The following is a 13914-nucleotide window of genomic DNA, read 5'->3' as shown; positions in this document are numbered from 1 at the left end:
GAAAAAAAAAACCAGTTCATGTAGACACGAATGAACAGCAAAACATATTTTCACTTAAGGACAGATCTGTGTTAAAGGTGTGAGCATAGGTAGAGAAGGTGCAGGTCAACTCAGTGAAGGAGTCTCTGGGATTCTGTGTAAGGCAGTTGAAGAGCTGGTGGTTAGCCCTCCCCTTACTGCTGGCCAATAAAGGAGACTTGACTTCCTGTTTCAGTCGCCATGGAAGAGGAGCGGGGGAGAATGGACACTCACAGGCCAACACTGTTTACCAGTAAGAGAGTGCTATGAAACGCCAATAGGACTAGACGCAAAAGTGCCCATTAACTTGAGACCTTTGTGGGCCAGAGTTTGGAATGAGGGCTAGAGAGTGATTTGTGAGCATCTCAGATATGCTAGGAGCAAAATGATTTAACTAGCAGGCATGTCTCACAAACTCTTAGTTTAGGCACAGCTGCTACATATTTGAATTAATATTGTGCAGATATGGTGCTTTGAACTTCGAAGCAATGTGGGGAGAGGTGAGGCATGGGGAGAGATTGTCTATGTGCTAATCTGAGGAATGGAAGGACATACATGTCTGAGAATGTCAATACAACTGAAAACTTAAAAAAATACCTCCAGTAAATTTGGAGAACTTCTAGTATATGATGGGCTATTGTTGTTAGCATCAATAGCTGTGTCATGCAGTGTCATAATTTGCAGGACACCTTAAGTGACTGGAAGACAACATTTTTGAGGAAACCATTGTGCAAGTACTCAGTCATTGTGGGTAAACTACAGGGTAAGGGACATGAGTCTCTCTTCACATGTTGAAAGTTGTGTTTGGAGGTGGAAGGAGGTTAAACATTTTCCTTGTGGGCTCTTGAACCTCTCAGAATAAGTAAGACACTGCTGGGTGCTGTCCTCAGTTTGAGAAGTAAGCAGTGCTCTGGAGCAGCCTAACCAAGCAGGACTTCCCATTGTTCCTGCTCAGGTGCAGGCCTCCTTTAGGAGGTTGGAGGTAGGGCCTCAGAGTCTGCCCTTTGAACAAGCTGTCCAGGCTCCCTGCTGCTTCTGCTGCTGGGTTGTGAACCCCCACTGTGTGTATGACAGAGCATTGAAGGACCAGAAAACTGATTATGCTTAATAACTCCATGAGTTTTGTCAGATAGGATGTAGGTACTTTACTTTTTATTTAGTTTTCACTGGAAACCTTGGAGGTAGGTGTTACTTATAGATGGAGTTCAGACATTGTGTTCTTGCTCAAGGTTATGGGAAGAATAGAATGGAGATTCAGACACTAATTTAAATCCTTGCTGGTCTGTCATGTTTCCATCAGAGTTTTACTTTTTTCTTAAAATGTGATTTATCATTGGAGAACTTTGCTCTATTTCTTACAACTTTATCTCAGGAAAAATAAAGTTTTTATGTGGATTCAGGAAAATGAACTTGTCAAATATTAGAGCCCCTGTTAACTGAATTGTATAATTGTAGTATATGTTCCTGTCTTTTAGGTCTAAGCATAGCTGTAGTTACTGTTTGGATTCCTTGGGTATATATACATACTATATAATTTAAAGCAATGAGATTGTGGCATATATAATTTAGCATCCTGTTTTCCCTCTAAACATAGCTGTAGCTGTGACAGAACTCTTTGCACCTCTTGTCTTTCCCTCACAATCATTAACACATTGAATAATTCTGTCTGGGGTACAGTCCCATTTTCCTCCCTCTCCCACTAGCTTCCAAATTCGCCTTCTAGTTTCTTTGTAATATTTTAAATTTAGCCTTTTTTTCCTTTTGTTAGATGCTGGGGATCAAGGACCTTATCCATCATAGGGAAACACTGTCACTGAGCTACATCCATCCCTGGTGCCTAGTCTTATTTTGTGTGCATGTGTATATGCATACGTGTGTGTGTGAGTGCTGATTTTTTGACTGTTTTGGCTACACACAAATTTTTGTCTCTTTGTTATTTTAGTGGCTTTTGATAATGTCAGTGGGAATGCTTGTGGAGTTTAAAGGTAGTGAGTGAATTGCAAGTTATCGTTTTCTAACTTCTTACATCCATTTACAGGCAGACTAGCAGAATCAGAACCGTAATAATAGTGTAACTACAGAAGAACTTTATTATCCCAAAATTAATTTTGTATTAACACTGTTGTTTGCCCATTTCATTGATTTCTATTGTTTTGAGTTGTACATCTTGGGGAAGATGTCATGACAAACCAACTTCTATCATTTTGTTTTTCACTGGATATTTCTAATTAAAACTAATATATAAATTTATTTCCTTTTCTAAATTGTTGTACCTATGATTTTGCATTTGTGTATGTACGTATTTTAACAGGCGAGTCCTCCTTATTTAGATTTTCTAAGGTCTTGAGTACATGGCAAATGAAATGTAGGTGCATGAAGGCTGTTGACATTGAGATCTCCAGACAGCTTTCTCATCTGGGTTCTTTTGGGTCTCTAGAAATGTGAACTGTTTAGCTACCCCATGGCCACTTTGACAGGGCATCTCCCATGCCCTAGTGGCACTGAGTAGACAAAAGTAGTAAATGTGTCTCCAGCTCTGTTCCAACCCTCTAGAGGACAAACAGTAGCTAGAGCAGTTTTTTTTTTCTTTTTGGAGACTTATAAATCATGGGTGAAATTGGGCAAATAGGACATGCTAGGAGTCTTGAAATTTTTGTGTGGTATCTTTTGGGAGACAAAGTGTATGACCTTTATTTTAGTATGTAAATTGAGACAGTCGTACGTTCTTGGTGTTATAAAAGTTGAATTTTTAATTCCTAAATGATATTATTAATCATGTGAAAAGTGGTATGGACATTGCACAAGATTACTGATTTTCATGACTAAGAATTATCAGGTTTCTCTTCAAACCTCAATCACCTTTTTCTTTGGTAGCCTTTACTTTTTCTGAATTGCTTTGATTCCCTGATCACTATTATCAAAGCGATGGACTAGGATAACCTGAAGACAGACTACCTGTTTTGTATTTTGTCAAAGTTTACTACCTTTAGAGGACCATGCTTGAGAACCAGTCCCTTTATAGAGAAATAAAGGACCAGTGTCATATGCTAAAAACAGCTGCCAAGAATGGAAAGGCTTGGACTAAGGTATTCAACTGTGTGACCGTGGACAGGTTACATCCTTTTTCCTTATCTGAGTAATTATGCTACCCATCAAAAGATGGAGTTTTGAGAATTAAAAGAGTGTTTACAAAGGGTTAGCAAAGCACCTGGCTAGTAAATGCTCAATTCCAGCAAGCTAGTGGATAAACAGACTCAGCCAAGAAAAGGTAACAGACAAACAGTGCATTTTCAGCATCAGGACCAGAGGCATCATTAGGCACTCAGGATCTCTAAAATATGTTAATTTAAAGTACACATTTTTGGGTATAGATTGATTATGTACTTAAAAATTGGAGAAAATTTGGGTCTATTCATATTACTAAGTTGTCTCTGTATCTTTATTTTCTATTTAATATTACTTATGGTCACAGCTATAGACCAAAATCTGTTAGGAAAACAGAAGGAAAGAAAGAAACTAATGTTTTATTATAAACAGACTTTGCAAGAAAAATTATTTTTGGATGGGAAGACAGTTTTTCAGTGAATGTTTTGCATGTTCATCCTGGCTTTAGCTTATTTATGGACTTTAATTTGGTAGCCAGTGGCTCTCACATTTTAATTTATGGAGGGGGAGGTGGTGGCACATTGTCTTTGTTTAAGAAAGCACCTATGGTTGGCCTTGACTCACTGGGAATCCCCCAAGGTCTGCTCCTCAGACTGCTCTGTTGATAACCCTAATCTGGTGCCATTGGATCACAGCAGCCAGATTTCGCTTTGGGAACTTTTAATGGAGCACACTCTAGATTTTTTTTTAAAGTCTTATGATCAGGTAGTAAGGCCACTTTGTTTACTTTGCGTGAGACTTACAGTAAACATCTTTAAAGCAACCCTGTGAGCGACCTGCACCTTCTCAAAATAACAGTTGATTAGAGTGTAAAATGATTATATTTAATTCCTTACTGTGTTTTTCTCAAGATAATCCTTTTTATAAAGCAAACACAGAACATGCCCTAAGCATATTTCTATTCTTTCCTTAGCATTTCATTCTTGTATTAGTGTTTTTCTGTGTTTTCTTTACTCAGTGGGTCTCTCGGGTAGCATCAGGCCCTGGGTGGGCAAGCAGAACACAAGGGAGCATGCGGGGAAGCCCTCATTTAGAGCCTTGTGGGAGATCCTTCCTTAAAATGTTCACCCTCGCCACCTCCCATGTCTCACCGTAGTCCCAGCCGTTCAGAGAAGTAGGCTGCATATGAATGGTTTTGATTTTCATTTAGCATAGTCTCATGCATACTTAGATGTTTTATAAAAAAAATCAATGACAAGATGAAAATAATGTAGTTGGATTCAAGTTATATTACCTGGGATTAAAAGTAAGTTAACTGTTTGAGAAAGTAAACGGTACTATGCCTTTATTCTTGCATGCTCAATAGCTGCCAGAGCTTCAGAAAGCCCCTTTCAGCAGAATCTAGCCTGCTACGAAATACGAAATACATTGCTGTTCTACCTAGTGGTAGCTACCTGCAGCCTGTGCTGGTAGCTACTGCTCACTTCTTCATTGGAGATATGTTCCTGTCGGCTCTTACTTTAAACACAGATGTACACTGAGGTAGTAAGCAGTGAGTCTAGTTTTATTATGCCATTATTTAGAATTCTTTGAGAATTTGCCCGTGATGTGTGTCAGTGTTTAGATGAATTGTGTGTGTATGCGCGCGTGTGTGTGCGTGTGCCGGCTACATCTGGAAATGCTCAAAATTTGTTTGCATTTTTAAGAGAACAGTCTGCAGTGAAAGTAGAACTTTTGAGAGGTAAGGTTCAAGTTAACTAATGATGGAGCATAATGTGAGGAAGCATAATATTGTGAGTTATTATTTGGCAAAGGTACCTAATGCAGGCATTAGCTGCTGCAGCCGTTTCTAAAATACCATGTGCGGGAAGCTAGAGAGATAGGCTCCACAGAACTTTCTCTGTAAATCCCCAGAAGTAAGTAGAGTACAACTTTTAGGTTATTCAGTAAGGACTGTATTCTGTAAGTTTTAGTTTGATATGTTGTTGTTTTCATAATGAATGTGTATGCAAGTGTGAAAAGAGCCTTTAGATTTAGCTAAAATGTGTCGATCATTGTCGTTAGAAGTTGTAGTTTTTAAAGTTAGAATTTACTTAAATGTACCTTTTCTACCCTGAAACTAATTTTTATTTCTACATAAAGTTGTGCCAAAGTAAGTTTTCCCAAGTAGAATCATTTCGTATTTAGGTCCACTGATAATGTTTAAAATAAAAATAAACTCCTAGCAACCAAGGGTGGAGGGCTGTCTAGATTTGTTTCTAGCTTTCTTTTTTCATGGCTTTTCAGAAGTGTATCATATTATAAATACATTCAAAATGTTTTGCTCTGAGGATATGTAGCATTCCTGTAAAGGTTAAATCAATAAAAATGATTTGGACACATTCCTCGGCCTGGCTGGAACAGGTAGCCCGTTGTTTTGGGTGCCCTTGAGCTTCTGGAGCAGATGATTATGGTGTGGCCAGGAATCGACTGAACTTGCCTTCTCTGTGCAGAAACATCAGCTTCAACACCAAGACTCTCCTGCCTTCTAGAAATGGGTGCTTTTAAAGCAGCCCTGTATGGTTGACTCAGTCATTTTAAATGTAGCTAGAATTTTGGAGCCTTTCTGTCTCCTCAAGTGCTGAAGATACGCAGTAATGGAGAAGGAAGGGGAATGGGTGGAAAAATTCAATGGCCAAGCCTTTCCACAGGATTTAGAAAGACTGGTACTTGTGTGATTGCAGAAATTATCACACATTATAATGATAGCTTTACATGTTAGACACTTCTTTTAGGAAACCAGTTTAGAAGAAAGTTCTGCTCTCATTGGGTGATTCTGTTCAAATTAAAGCTTGCTTTTTAAACTGCTTAAGTAAACTCTTGTTTTAAAGTATATGTCTATTTCTTATGTTCAAAGTAGTTTCTCATTGTTATACTTAAGTACTTATATGCTCGTTAGTATTTTGTTGCTTATTTCAGATGCTGTGAGTATGAGTTTTCAAATCATTTTATTTTTATAACTACTTTTCAAAAAATATCTATCAATTTATGATAATGAATAAAGGTATTTTTCTTCATTGATGGTATTTTTTATTAAAAAATTAACAATTTTGTACCAGCGTGAAAATAAAAACTTAAATTACATGTCAGTAAGGTTGGAAAATCTTTTTTTTGTACATATTACTTTGTAAATAAACACTTGGAACAAAATTTTGTGTTGTGTTGTTTGTGGGAGTATACAATTAAATTTCATAGCCAAGAAAATGGGTTGGATTCATTTCAATAAGAATTTATCGTTACATGAGAGATTTAACTATTTAATAAGCAATTTAGCAATTTAAAACAAATATTTTGCTCTATTTAAGATTTATTTAAGTTTCACTAGATAAGAATATTTTGAAAGATAGAATAATACGAAAATAAAAATAAGGCTTGTATTCAGCGGTGGCTTTAATGCTTTCTAGGTTCTCATGATTAATAATTAAAATATATTGCCATTTGCCTTTTTCTCTGCACACTGACACACTCAGCTGTCCTGTAATGTGCTGTCTGCTGAATCAAGAGTAAGTTCATTTGAGAGTACTGCTCAATCATACCTGCTTTCAATAATACGTTTTCTAAAATGAGCTGGATATGAGTGGTAAAAGGCTTTAAAAATAAAATCCCTAGATTATAGAGACAGATATAGATATGTGTGTACACATATGTGTGTTTAGTGTCACCAAGTCTGAGAGGGAGAGAATTTTGTGTGAATCTTGGAGGTCATGAGACTATGAGGAAGTAGTTTCTGATGTGGATTATTCATCAAAGGTTGGATTACACGGAATTTCCTATTTATATCACTCTACTAATGCTCTGTAATACAGTATTTGCCAAACACACTCTCTCTCTGTCTCTGTCTCTGTCTTTGTCTCTCTCATATATATATATATATATAGTGTGTGTGTGTGTCTGTGTGTACACTTTAGTTTTTGTAAGAGCGCTAGCAAAATTGTAATGCTTTTCTTTCAAAAGCTGAATCACATAAAGGTTTACAAATTTCATGAGAATAAAACCTAATTTTACCATTTCTGTAACCAGTTGCCTACTTCTGGGGAGCAGCTTTTTAGGGGATTTCTCTAGACTGTCATCATGCCTGTGAGTGTTTTAGGGCCTTACCAAGAGATGCTCACATATATTTTATTTCGCTCTTTTAAAAGAGAAACGTGCTGGGGAAGGAACCCAGGACCTTGAACATGTGGCAAGAACTCCAGCCCTAGCCCTGACATACATTTATAGTTTGGTACAAGGTTCATAGACAACTGATTTGTATAATGTGGATTACTACCCTAAAAAAGTTTTCTTTCTGTGTACTATACTGCTGTTGTGTAGAACTCTAGTATGGTAGAAGTCTAGGAAACAAAGTAAGAATTGTTTTCTCAAACAAATAACCAAAAAAAAAAAAAAAACTCCCACAGACAAACAAACAACCACCCAAAACTTTTAAAAGCCGTACTTACATAACATATCTAAGAGATTGTTTTCTGGGGTCTAGTTACAGTGATAGAGGGTTGGAGCATTAACTATGTGATTTGCATTATGGTGGATGTGATGGCCTGTTTTCTGCTTCGGAGTACATTTTTGCTGCTTGGATTCATTCAAATAATTCTAAATTATGTGGTATAAATAATGAGTTCTAAATATGCATTAAAGAATATCACTTCAATTCAAGAATATCTTGGGAATTTAGTCTTAAGTTGAGAAGTTCAGTACAGAAATTTAAAAAGGAAATTGCAGCTATTATGGAAAAATAGTAGAAATAAAAGCCTAGTGTTTTAATTGCTTACCCAGGTTATATGGGCAATGAGCAAATATATAGGAGATATACGTGTTTAGTGTCAAGCTAAGATAGCCATAAATAAGGATCTCTCAAGCAGATTGATAATGTTCACATTTGCTTGTGTAAACTGAAATGAATTTGGTTAACTGATGTCAGTGACTATTTGGATTTGTAACTGGAAAATAATGTCTTTGGATTTTATAAGCATAATAGTGTTTAATAGCATGTTTCTTCATAGATTGCTAGTTTTTATTTTTATGTTACAGATTGACATTTTTTTGCAGTATACAAAATAATGTCAGTGTAGAAAATAATTGTTTTCCAGAAGATACAGTCCTTTAGTTATATAATTTATAGTTGTTTTTCTTGGTTTATAGTCATTATTCCAAGTTTCATAGTCACTAGTGTATATGCATATGTGTATACTGTATATACAAATTTAAAATCAGACTGATAGCCAAAAGGAATTAAAGTTGAATATATGTGGCAGGTATTTTATTTCAGTAAAAAATATGTCCGTGTCCATATAAAGGTTGTGGAATACCACAACATCATTATTATAATTTTCACAAAGAAAGACTGTGTATACATATGTTTTTAAAGCTTTATTGGTAATTGTTATTTGGTTTTGGCTAGCGTTTTTCCTTTATTTATTTTTTGCTTTTATTGAACCACAAAATAAATTTAGTTGTGAGATAGCTGACCGTAAGAAATACATAAATAATGGTTTGGCATACTCAAGTCTCATGTAATTTTGAGGGGACCTATATATGTGTATTTAAGTTTTTAGAGTTTTAACTTAATCTTATGTAAATATGTGTTTATAGTTGGTGGTATATCCTTTATGTACAAAAGTTAATGTTACTGAAAAGAAAGCATGATAAAAATTAATTTATTTGACTTTGCAGTCAAAATTAATTGCATTGCATATAATGTTTACATCTATCTTGTTATGAATGCCACAGTTTAATGTCCCTGATGTATAATTTCTGAAGAGAAATGGCAGTAGTGTTAGTAGTATTCACAAAGTTTTAAAAGTAGTTTTCAAATATTATGATAAATACATTTCTGGCTAGAATATTAACTTGGTAAATTTTCTAAAATTAATGTAATAATTTTTAATACATTACATTTACAACATTACAAAAATGTGTTATATCTGTATGTCAGTAGTTTCCTTTTCTTTTAAACAATAGGCTTAAAAATCTTAAACATGTTAAATTAGCTCTTATCATTGTTTATTTGGAACAGAAATTGTCACACTTGGTATGTTTTTTGTTCCTTGGGTTTATATTGGATTTAAAAATTATTAGCATTTAAAATTTGTCTTGCTGAGGCTTGAACTGTGGTCATTGTGTATGTGGAGCAAATATTCCATTACTGAGCTGCACACCTAGCCCCAATATGTTGGTTTTTTGAGTATTAATAACATTTAGAATATTTAGAGGAAGAGAATCAATAACATTTAACACATTTTTCTTTCTGTAGAAATATTAAGTACTTTCATAGCAAGTAGCTTTTAAACTGAATTCTAAAGTTCATCTCATTGGGAACATTAAAATAATGGCTACAGTTTCTGTTTCTTAGGGGAAGGAAAATACGCTTATGAAAAAATAGTCTTCAGAATTAACTCCTGTTTAATAATAGCATGGGCTTGATATGTTTTATAGGGTGTTTCTTACATCCATTCAACAGTGTTGCAAGCTTTGAATCCCATGACCTTAATAGTAGTGTATGGGGAGGAAATTCCTAAGAATTCTGTGCAAGCTAAAGATACAGTAAGCAGCATAATAAAGGAACATTTCATCTAGGTTGCTGTAGGAGTCTTAAAATGTTATATAGCCTGTTTTATTTGTGTTTTCTGTTGAATGGACAAAAGCTTGTGGTTAACTGTGGTTAAATTGTAAGGAAATTCCCTTTGAATAAGGTATAGAGCTTCCCCATTTTATTTGAATTAATCAGAATTCATACCCAGTACGTGCCATTGTCCTTTTGAAATGATGAGCAGTTCTGTTAAGGTGTATATATTGTGTATAAAACTTTATAAAGATCCATTTTTAAATCATTAAACATTTTTATACACTTGAGATAATCAGAGTATTTTACTGTTTAGAAAATATTTAGAAAATAAACTATTGGAGCTTACTGTTATCTTTAATATAGGAGATTAGTACCAGTTTTGCTTTTGACTATTTTAAATCTTGCATCGGAGTTATACAATTTTGGTTAATTGGTATAGGTCAGGTAAAAATAATCCATTAAGTTAACCTGTTAGGAAGCTTCTGCCTAAACTAGCATTGGGTTGGCCAGTGTCCATTTAATGACAGGTTCTAGTTGACTATGAAAAATAGTCATGCATTGTCACAATCATGGTTTGAGCTTCTGCCATTGGATTTCTTTCACCTTGGATTGATGGCATTTATTTGGTCACATATGTAATCTTTTTGGAAAGACACTGCAGAGGTTTACCGTTTCAATGAACTGTTTATATAAACATGTCTTTAAAGACTTGGTTGATAGCATTTGCAGTCTTAATGCTTATGGTGAACATGTACAGCTCTCCTGTTGCCCTAGACTTGTTATATACTAGCATCTTGGCACAAGTCTGAAACAGCACGGAAGTTGGTGTGCATATAGTGTGGAGAGGACTTTAAGATGTCCCTTTGTTCTGCTGTCAGTTTCCAAGTGTGCGTGGGGGCTTCATTAATCATCGGAAATGCAGAAATAAAGAATTCAGTCCCATTGGAGTTTTGATATGAATACTTACCTTTTCTCTTTTAATATATATACAGTTGAGGTATTTGGGTAACCCCTAACCTTTAGCTTTAACAAGGAAGCACAGTATAAAAATATTACCACAGTTTTCATGCAAACAGCTCTTGAGAGTTGGGGAGAAAGCCCTCTAGATGAATATTTTCGAAAAAAAAAAGTTGTGATACAGAATGTCTTAACTTAGCCTGTACAGTTCTTGAGGACCACCAGTGTGTAAAATTGAAAGCACATGAGTTCTGAAGCGCCAGAGAAGGTTTGTAATTGATTAGCGCTGCTTGAAAGTATTGAAGTACAGTGGGATTTGATTTGTGAATGGTTCTATTCAATAAAGATTAATTCTGTGTTCTTGATAACATCTTAGTCCCCTCCATGCGTCAGCTCCCACCCCCGGTGTGCTGAACCATCGTGTATTTCAATATTCAGTCTTCTCCTAATGAGCCGGAACATTTCTCCTTATGGGTCAACTTTGATGACTTACTGAACAAGTCCCACCATCAGTGATTATTAGCTTGAAGGATGTAATTGAATAAATTATTTTTGTTTTATTAAAATAATTAAAATGTATTATAATGTAATTGTATATATTTCATGCCTTTCTTGTGAATTAGAAACTACTAGGAAGTACATTCAGACCCAATGGATCTTTTTCTTTAATTCCATTTACACTTGAAAATATCTTTATGATTTAAAAGTGAAATCTGTGTTAATCATATAAAGTGAAATCATTTATTAGCATGCATGGTAGTCTCTTTGGCTATTACTTGGCAGATTAGCTTTTAATAAATATTAGTGTAGCCATCCATGTTCATTCTTCTTAGTCCTCTCTTTGAATTATCGAATTTATCCCTATTATTTGGGAAACAAATTGAAAAACTTGGTCACTAGGGAATCTTGAAACTACGAAATGGTTATTGTTGATATAGACCACAACTCATGTTTTGGAAATGACTGTTTACATATTATATGTAATCAGTGACTTTGGTCTGTTATAAGGAATCTGTGTAGTAATGGAATCAGTCAGCTTACATGATTTCACAAAACGAGTCTCTAATGGTGAGATACTTGCTGAGTCAATCTGCTGTTTCAACAGGGTTTATTCCTATTGAGTAATGATCATATTAAGTAATGCCTTTGAGAAGCACAGATTGAAAACCCTGATTAAAGTGTGCAGAGATCAAGGACCCCGGGCTCTCATCTGTCGCTGTTCCTTAGCATGCCTCCCCTCACTCACAATGGCTGGGGTGAGATAATCAGTAAGGGCATGCCTTGTCCCTCACCTAAACTTCCTTTACACAGCTTACAGAATTGGCACATGCACTTAGGACATCGTGCTAGGTGGTTATGCTGAGTACTATAGAATTTAACACGAAGAAAGGTTTTAGCCTTCATGTACATTATGGAACGGGAAACATGCGATGTGATGATAACCTGGAGCGACTGTCCACTCCTCCCCTGTAATTAGTCTACCCTTTCCTAACACATGCTTGGTGGGGTGGGGGAGAGAAGGGGAGACTCACCTTCACAAGAGAAAGACTGTACGTGTGGAAAGTACTGTGTGCTGTAGAAGAGGACCCTGGTCAGGTCTGGGAAATTTTAATATAGAATACTCATTAAGAGTGTCACAACCTTAAGACCCACACCCGCCCCTGCAGGGTAGAGGAAGGGCATTTCAACATGTTCTCTGTGAAGGCTCTGCCTCCGGTGCAGTGTTCCTTCTCTGCTTGCTGTGCCTGCCTGACTAATCCCTTCATGTCACAATAGCTTCAACGTAGTTCTTAAAGTTTTTTTTGTCTCTTAGTTACTAACAACAAATCTTCTCCTGTGAGATCAGTACTTATAATATAGGCTCTTACTTTCTGCTTCCTAAGCCAGAAAAATTTAAAGTAATGCTTATGACCACTCTTGAAATTATAAAATAATCTATGATTATTACATTGAATACATTGTAACTGAGGTGGCCTACTTTTGGCTACTGTGGGAGTCATGACAGAAATTTCACATATTTTAAAAATAAAAACATTTCTTTACCCTTTAAGAGATCCCCCTTCCCCCTTTTCAGGTTTAACTATTTTGTTTGACTTAGGACAGATCCTCTCAGAGGAGCCAGTTAAGGTGTGTGAAGGAGGAGGAGTAATGGGAACTCCAATCCCTAGTTTGAAATTTCTACAGCTAAGTGCACACAAGCAAAGGATTTCTTTAAAGGCTAAAAGACAGTCTTTAAAATCTGCTGTGTAGATGGGACATGTTGGATATCATAAAGAGAATCATGTAAGTGGACATTTTACTATAATCTCATGACAGTTGATCGGGGTCGAAGTCATTTACATATCTGTGTCAGCGCTCACTGGAAACTCAGTGTTACGAGACTGCATTAAGTTTGTTTTGTTTTAATAGTCCAGCATGATTTCGTCGGCATGGCTCTTTTAAATCTTTCAGGGTATCCTTGTGAGGTTTATTTTTCATGAGACTAAAAACAGTATTCATTTTGGTGGTCTAAGAATGTGCTCAGAGGAATCTTAGAGGTCTCAGTGCTTGCGGCAGGTTTGTAACGAGTTCCATGGGAGTAATGGCGTGTAGATACAAAACTAAAATTATTTAAAAGATTACAGTTTCATGTCGAGTAAAGGACTTAAGCATTCAGTGTCCTGGGCATGGAATGTCTTTTCAGAGCAGCTCTCATGTGCTGAGATGTTCTGCTCTGGTTGCATGCCTGCTTCAGTCACAGAGCACTGTTTAGAAACGAGCTTATAGATATAACCCAGGACACAGTTTCAGGTGGAAAAGAGAATTCTCTCAGTGGAGCTGCTTAAAATGTTAACTTTCCTCGAGGGTTATTTCTGTGTCATACACGCTAGACCATAATGTTTTGATAATTCTGTGGTCTGCTATTTTGTAAAAGTGCTTCCTTTTTGAAATTTGTTCTAATATTGGGAGCTGCCGAATCAATAACTTAAATGCTTCGATTAATTCAGCATCCAGTTTATTCTAGTGAGGTTCAGGAGAATATCAAGCTTCTACTGTTTTTACCGTCCTTGTTTCTCTTACACTGGAAAACATTTTGATTAACATGAGCTCATTTAATTTTGTCAATTTCAAGCCATTACTCTGAGAGTTACACATGCCAAGTGCAAATATTTACAGAAATTTCATTTTTCAATTCCTAGTGCAACAAAATAGCATCATCATGATCTTTAGCATGCTCTGACCTAGGAAAGTCAGCA

At 35.9% G+C, this 13914-nt stretch overlaps 2 protein-coding genes across 9 annotated transcripts in view; one reads left to right on the top strand and one right to left on the bottom strand.

Annotated features, from left to right (window-relative positions):
* Positions 1 to 13914, top strand: part of Supt3h (SPT3 homolog, SAGA and STAGA complex component) — a 342544-nt gene that overhangs the window by 24427 nt on the left and 304203 nt on the right. The gene's annotated exons all lie outside the window — the stretch shown is intronic.
* The window catches only part of Runx2 (RUNX family transcription factor 2), a 305556-nt gene that overhangs the window by 291037 nt on the left and 605 nt on the right, over positions 1 to 13914 (bottom strand). The window lies entirely within an intron of this gene.

The sequence above is a fragment of the Mesocricetus auratus genome, unplaced genomic scaffold (assembly GCF_017639785.1).
Source record: "Mesocricetus auratus isolate SY011 unplaced genomic scaffold, BCM_Maur_2.0 Super-Scaffold_100021, whole genome shotgun sequence".
Taxonomy (NCBI): Eukaryota; Metazoa; Chordata; class Mammalia; order Rodentia; family Cricetidae; genus Mesocricetus; species Mesocricetus auratus.
The sequence above is the reverse complement of the archived record's forward strand: the minus strand, read 5'-3'. Positions and strand labels throughout refer to the sequence as shown.